The 8,456-nt window shown below is 31.8% G+C and overlaps 1 pseudogene; it reads left to right on the top strand.

Moving 5' to 3' along the window:
- The first annotated feature begins 295 nt into the window (after positions 1-295).
- LOC119580569 overlaps positions 296-8,456 on the top strand; it is a 14,130-nt pseudogene continuing 5,969 nt past the window's right edge.

The following is an 8,456-nucleotide window of genomic DNA, read 5'->3' as shown; positions in this document are numbered from 1 at the left end:
AGCTCCAAAAAATTTTCAAACACTTATAAACTCAAAATTTTTCTACTTTAAAACAGAAGTACCAACCTTCGGGGAAACACTCTGAACAGTCATTTTGGTTTCATCTACTCCTTAAATATTTCTTTGGGGGGCTGTACATTTTTGTTTTGCTTTTGTTATTAGACTTGAATGAAATTTTTTTGTATTTATACCCTTTAGGAAATTAAATTTTTACTTCAACTGCAATTTTTGTATTTTTTTCCCAGGATCCTCATGATTTTTACAAATTTTTCTTGGGGGCCACTCACTACAACAGATGAAGGTGTTTATGGCCAGCTCAAGAAGCACTAATTTCTCTGTAGCAACTGTTGTAGGCAGGAAAGAGGTAAGGTTTAAACATTTTATTAGTTTTATAATGTTAGAAAAACAAAATAAGTGAATGATTCATACAATTTTTCACTGAAGGGAAAGCTGGTCCTGTTTTTGTTCCTCATGAAATGCATTTTTGAGTTCTGATTACATTTTATAGTACATTATGGTGATTTTTAAACCCAAAATCTGCCAGGGGGGTTTTCCAATACAAAAGCTTCTCCCCGGGGTTGTTTTCATAGTAGCAAAAAACCCCACTGCTGGGGATTGGTTTTCACCATAGCGTGCTCGCTTTACCATACTGCCCCAGGAAAACAGGATTGGTGCCCATGTTATTATGCCATGCCCATGGAATATAGTCTGGGCTCCATGGCTTTTTTACGTATGTGCCCCCTGGTGGAGGGGGTAAAAACAAGTTTAAAGGAGTATTTCAACACAAGAATTAAATGGGAAAGGGGAAAACTGCTATGAAATTAAAGTGACAAAACAACAAAGTTATATGTAAGAGTTGGAAATTGGATATATAAATTTGTGTGCATACTATTTAAAATTTTGCTATTATTCCAGTCCAAAATAAAAATAGAAAATAAGAATGTTTTAAAATTTCCCAAATACAGATATCCAAACTGTCCCCTTTAAATGTACTTATACACTCTTGTTTTCCCTTTTTCTGGCCCCTATTGCCTTGTTTCCATTAAAAATTGAAGGCAATATTGTATGGCTATTTCCTTTCCTTTTAGGGTCTTTTTTTTTTGAAAAAAGAATAAAGAACAGCTTCTCGTCTTTTCCTTAGCGAGGAACTCACTAAAAGCGGGAAAAAACTTTAAGATTAAGGCATGAAATTTATGTGGGCTGTGTAAGGCACTGTTTTATTTTTTTAGTTTGGGATTATATTTACTACCAAATAGATATATCAACATAAGAGTTGACAAAAGGTACCTCCAAGTAGTCTTTTATAATTGTAAATCCACTTGTCATATACATTTATTTTAAAGGTACATGATGCAGAAAAAGAAGAAGCTGCTGCAGCACAGAAGGTAGAGGCCCATGAAACATTATGAAATAAATTGCAGGAAAAAGATAAAATCTTATGAACTAACTTTGAGCAGGAGAAGCAACAGCACAAGTAAGGGATCATGCATTGATGGAATATGGTCATCTTTCTTTTCTTTATATTTTTCTGTCTTCATGTATATTATTTTTTTCCCAATTTTTGTCTCCCTTTTCCCTTTTTTTAAGTCTTTTTCTTCCTTTCTTTCCCTTGTTTTGCCTTCTTCATTTTCCCATTTTTAAGTCTATTCTCTTTTTCCCTTTTTTTGGCATCTTTGTCTTCTTACACTTTGAAATTTAGTATTACACTTTTGGAGAAAGGGGGAAAAAAAAAAAACTTTCTTGACCCAGAGAGCTTCAGGAAGAACTAGCCAACCGAAACACACCACCCTCTCCAGCCAAACCGAAGACACAAAGGCAGCCAATGAGCAGATGGTAAAGCAAAGGCAAAGTTGAAGGACCAGCAAATGCAGGCCACCCCCAGCCGAAAAAAAGGGTCAAGAGCATCCGAAAGGAATCTCTGAGCTGAAGGAAGCCATAGAGAAGGATCACAGTGCGTAAGTGCATACATCTGAAATAAATTATGTAATTGAAATGTAAGCTTTTGGGTGCAGGACGTGAGCTGTGTAAGGATTTTATTGTAAGAAATCAAAGATAGAAATGAAACGTTTCAGGTTTCATTTTATTTTATATAAATATATTTTAATATAAAATATATATATATATATATATATATATATATATAAAATATATATATATATATATATAATTTCTTTCTCAGTTTTTTTATATATTTTTATCCATATAATAAATATATTATATAATATATATATTATATATATATATATATATAAAATATAAAATATATATATATTTTATATTATATATTATATATATATTTATATATACATCTTTTTTACAGATGTTAAAGTATGAAAATATTCTTACATGTATAGAAGAGAGGGAAGAAGAGAAAATTATTAAGAGATTGAGAGGGAGGGAGAGAAAAGAGTGATATAGATTGAAAGTGTAGCTGAATTGCAAGTTGAAACAACAGATCCCCACTCTCTGCCCCTATTGTCACTGTACTATGATACAATAATCATGGTAAAGAAAATATGAAGTATAATATTGTTGGAGCAGTACAAAGTATAAGATATTGTTTCAAGGAGTTCTTCATGCCACATTATTATTATCCTTTAGTAAAGTAAATAGAAAACTATAAAAATTTACTACTTATTCTTATTTCAAACCTACTGTGTTCAAGGATAGGAGGCACTCATGTGATTGGTTTAGGGAAACTAGAGACTACCAAGTGAGTGGGGGAATTATGGTGTTTGGAGGAAAATGAATATGCCAGGAATTATGAGTTCTTATTTTATACCCACTTAACCATTCACAAAAAGAAAAAAAATCAGAGTCCACTTGGATGATTGCCTTAGAGAGACAAAGGGTATGTGTATGTTTGTGGGTTTGGGAGGTGTAGCTGGAAGAAAACTTGCTAAACAGTACCAGAATGACTACCTCATACTCTCTACTTCTGTTAGCCTGATGACACATGGATGCTATATACATATGTCATTCCACTGTGTGGTTGATTTATAAGTCTACATACATGGCTTAGTCACCAATGAGGTAATTAATAGTACTGCTTGTATCACATGTATACCCGTTTCTTTTATTTATATAAAAAGGGGGGGGGGGGAAAAAAGAAAAGAAAAAGAAAGAAAGAAAGAAAGAAAGAAAAAAAAAAAATTATATATATATATAATATATATATATATATATATATATATATATATATATATATATATATATATTATATATATATATATATATATATATTGCTGTTAGTAATGTCAGGTATGCTATAAATAAGTCTGATGTTTATTATGATAATAACAGCATCAATATTGATAGCATTAGTTAAAAGAAAGAAAGAAAAAAAAGAAGTGAAATCAGGTGAGACAACTAACTACTTGACCACTTGGTGGCTAAGCACTAGTGAAGCCATTGCACAAAACAATACTACAGTGACCATCTGTAGTGCAGGATTTTCATCAAAATTCCACCACCAATGTGGATGGTCTAACTGAGGGGTTAAGAATTTTTTATATTCACTTCAGACAGTTTATTGCAGATTTTAATTGTAAATTTAAAAAGCATAAGAGCCCAAAATATTTTCTTGTGAGTTATAATATATTTATTCCACCAGAGCACAGAATAACTGGGCATCTCAACGTGCAGCAAGGTTGGAGAAAATAAAGAACTTGAAAAAGGAAATGGACGAAATACACCAAGTTGTAAAGACAGAGGATACCCATCACAGCAACATCATTAATACAATGGAACATAAGAAGGCTGAGCAGAAGCAGTTCTTCTTGGAAGAGACAGCCATCAAAACCAAATGTTGTAAGTATTATAGTGCCCTAATTTTGTTAAAATATATCTCTGAATCATAAAATTAATTATGAGTTTGATGATCTTGTTCCTATTTTTACCTGTGGTATTTAGCAGCACAGGTAGAGAAATGGCGTGTGTACTTCCTTTTCTTTGGTTAACCCCATGGATCCAGCTGCTTCACTGTTTACACATGACCATATATATATATATATTATATATATATATATATAAATATACATACTATACAATAATACATATATACATATATACATATATACATATATACATATATACATATATACATATATATATATATATATATATATATATATATATTATATATAGATATGTATGTATGTATGTATGTATGTATGTATGTATATATATTTATATATATGTATATATATGTATATATAGATATATATATGTATATATATATATATATATATATATATATATATATATATATATATATATAATGTATGTTATTTTTGTCCTTCCCCCTTTTAACCATGGGAAAATAGCTGAATTTTTACACGTTTTTTGAAGGAAGATGTGGCAATTTATGTTGATGATGGTTAGAAAGGACCAAGTTGAATTTTTGCCACTAAGCCTAAAATTCGTACTTTGCTTTATGAATATTTCAATGAAAAGCTATTTGAGGCATATTCAAGGGTATACCTAGAGCAGAAGAAGAACAACAACATTGTAGCTCAATGGTCTACTGGTATTGAGCTTTATAAAGACTTAGAACTTATGACAAATGCTGCAGATCTTAGAGTTTTAGTCATGCTGTTGCTATTTTATCTTAGATTAATGTGATTATTGATACATTTTCAGCCAGATTAGAAAAGGAACTGATAGAACTCCGTGGCCAGCAGAGTAACGTTTTTACTGTTTACGGACCATGGGTTCCGGAGGTGTTGAAGCAGATTGATATTGCACACAAAAAAGGGATGTTCTCAGCCAAACCTGTTGGACCACTTGGTAGGCTTCTTTGATTTAATTTTGATTTGTCATTATGCTTTGTTAAGATTGATTAATTCAGAATGAAATATTTGACTGTTACCATAAAAGTCTTATGCATACCCATGACTGATCAGAGTTCATTTCTCTACAGGTGCCTTTATCAAACTATGTGATCAGCAGTGGGGACATGTGGCAGAAGCAATTATATCAACAGAATCAATAGCTTCTGTGTCAATAATCAGAAGGATTGTCATGTTCTAAAGCAGATTCTGAACAGAGTTAACTTTCGTGGAGCCCCAAAACCTATCATCATTGTTTCAAGATTTAGAGAAAGAGTTAGTGTATTTTCAGTATTATGTTTGCTTGCATATTAATAAGATTATATATATATAACTGTGACAGATGGAATAATGCAATGCCACATTGACAGGTAATGTCTATGGAGCTAGTAAGATCCTAGTTGCACACTCCTTTTAGTGGGTCGTGTGGCATGGTTGGTTTAGCACTGGCCTTCGGTTTCATACCCGGAGTGACCTAGGTTCGAGTCCTGGTCAGGGAGGGTTGTTATTTATTTATTTATTTATATATATAACTGTTTTCACGAGTAGTAGTACTCATATATATATATAATATATATATATATATATATATATATATATAATATATAATATATATATATATTATATATATACACATATATATACATATATATATATACATATACATATATAAATGTATGTATATGTATAACATAGATCATATATATTACACACACACACACAGACACACATGTACATCTATATATACTTATGTTTATTGCCATGCAGGGATAAAGATTAATCTTTCTTCTTTGCATAGATCCATGATGTATCACAGTTTGAGGTGCAGTCAGACAGATACCCATCTCTGTGGTCAGTGTTGAATGTGAGTGATACAGTCGTAGCAAACACACTCATAGATCAAATGCAAGTGGAATCCATCTTGCTCATTCCAACAGCACAAGAGGCTGGACAACTTCTAAAAGATCAGAGAACGTAAGGATTTTTTCTTTTCTATATAGTCCTGTGATCACTTTTGATAAGGGGGAAGAGAAAGGGAAAGGAAGTGTGTTTGAAAAAAGTGAATAGTCTGGTGTTTTCTTTTTTAATAAGGTTTGATGAAATGGAATTTTTTCATTGTGATACTTAAGAAACCTCACTTGTTGAAAAGTCTTCCCTAGAAAGAATCTTTATGCAAGTTTAGCTTTATTCTTTAAAAGATTCTATGAAGTGATATGAAAATGAACTCTGTTAATACTATTGACTTATTTTTATTTTCAGTGTACCAAGAAATTGTAAAGTTGCCTACACTCTCAATAGAGATACTTACTACCCTGATCCAAACTACCGGATCTATTCAGGAAGAGGTCAACAACCAGCTCGTTATCTGCAGGTCTCAGTTGAACAGAAAATCAGGTAATATATCTTTATTATAGAATGAAATTGATTAGTATTTGAAGATGGTTTTGAATAAAAGAGATGGTCATGATACATATGCTTTATTCTTCTTAAGGCATCAGTAATACTAATTATACATGAGTTATGATGTTATCCTTGCAGTGACCTTCAATCCGAAATTGAATGTACGCAGGAAGAATTAAAGAAGCATTCATGCAAGGCAAAAAAAATTGAAAGCTGAAGTGAAACAAATTCAGAATGAAATTCACATGTCAAACAGAAAGATGCAAAAGATAAGGTAATTTTTTTTATTACTTTGTCAAAAACTTAGCATTAGTAGGAAATTTTTCTTCACAAAACTCAAGAAAATGAAAATCCGGAGACTTCATGTAAGATTTGAATTTTGCAATGAATAATATGTTCATTTTATACACGTATGTGAGCACACACACACACACACACACACACACACACACACACACACACACACACACACACACACACACACACACACACACACACACACACACACACACACACACACACACACACCACTTATATATACACATACACACATATACACCACACATTTATAAAATGTATATATTTATTTATAAATACATTATATGTGGTGTGTGTGTGTGTGTGTAATAATATATATATATATGATATATATATATATATATATATATATATTATATAATATTATATATATATTATATATATATAGATAGATAGATAGATTTAATGATTAAGAGATGTGACACTAATAATTATGTACACTTTCTCCTTCTCAGGCAAAGATTACAGAGCTTCGCGGACAAGGTGAGAGTGCTCCAGGACCAAGAGGAACCAGCTCCTCCTGATGTATCTCAGTTGGAAGAAGACATTAGGCAACAGGAGGTTTTACTAGAAAGTGCTGAAGCTCATGTAGGTCACCTTTCATAATTTACTTTTAGTAATATAAATAAAAGAGACAGGTGTGTATATTTTCTGATTTTTTCCTTGTGTATACAGTTATACAATTAGTAGAAATGAGTTTCTTGTATATTGTAGAAAATGAGATCATGTTAATTTTTTTGCTTCATTTTCACAGGCCGAAAAGTTCGAACTTTAGTCAATCAAAGTAAAGAGAAATATCAAGAGGCCTCCTCTAAATATGATATGCTGAGACAAGAGCACAGTAAATTTCTACAAGAAGCAGAAAATATTAAGGTGAAATATAGAATTCTTTAATGATACAGAATCTTGTTTGAAAACTGTGCCATGTTGAAAGAAAGATTATATATAATATATTACTGTTAGTATAATGTATTTATTTATTTAGTAATTATTTTATCAATTTATTTAATTTATTTTTATTTTTTTATAACAGAAAAATGTGAAAGATTGTGAACAAGAGACAAACAAGTTAGATCAGATTTTGGAAAGTTACAAAAAGAAAAAAAAAGATGCCGAGACCAAAAGAATGGAGCTGGAGGCAGAATTAAAAGCAGCAAGAGAGGGTCTCGAAAAGGAGTTAAAAGAGCTAAAAGTTTCGACCCTCGTCTTGAAACAACTCGGTAAGACATTCCTCTCTTATCAGCTGCCATGAATTGAGTTATTCATATAATTTCAATTTCTATATTTTAACCCAATGTCACCAGAAAAATTGTTCACTATAGTATGAGTTCATGAAACACATCTACACAAATGACTTCACAAGTGCTCAGCCACTAAAGAGTTAAGTAGTCGTCTACATGCTCTCACCTGATTTTCTTGACCCCCCCCCCCCCATGTTATTGTTGTTATTATTATTATTATTGACAAGAACATTATGCACTGTTATTAACAATACTAATAGCAATGTTAAATAAGATGAAATGTTTCTAAGAATCAAGAGAAAGGGTGAGGTAAGTCAGACTAAGCATTTCTTGAGCCATCTATGTATAAATACAAGTGATAATCAAATTCACTGAGGACATGGCAAGTGTGTGTGGTGCCATCTCGGTTGCATCAAATGAATGGTTCCTTTTAACCCATTCCTGACGGGTGGCATGTACACACATCCATAGCATGGCGGGACTATCTGCCGGGGACAAGTATGTACATGCCGTGGTGGATGTATGGAGATGCCATGAGTTATTTTTGTTGTGCAATCATGGCAAAATAATTATTTTTCTGCCAGTGAAACTCTGATTAAGTTGTTTTTAACACTTTCTCATTTTTACTATGCAAAAAAAAAAAAAAAAAAAAAATGCAACAAACGGA

This window comes from Penaeus monodon, chromosome 14 (assembly GCF_015228065.2).
Source record: "Penaeus monodon isolate SGIC_2016 chromosome 14, NSTDA_Pmon_1, whole genome shotgun sequence".
Taxonomy (NCBI): domain Eukaryota; kingdom Metazoa; phylum Arthropoda; class Malacostraca; order Decapoda; family Penaeidae; genus Penaeus; species Penaeus monodon.
The sequence above is the reverse complement of the archived record's forward strand: the minus strand, read 5'-3'. Positions and strand labels throughout refer to the sequence as shown.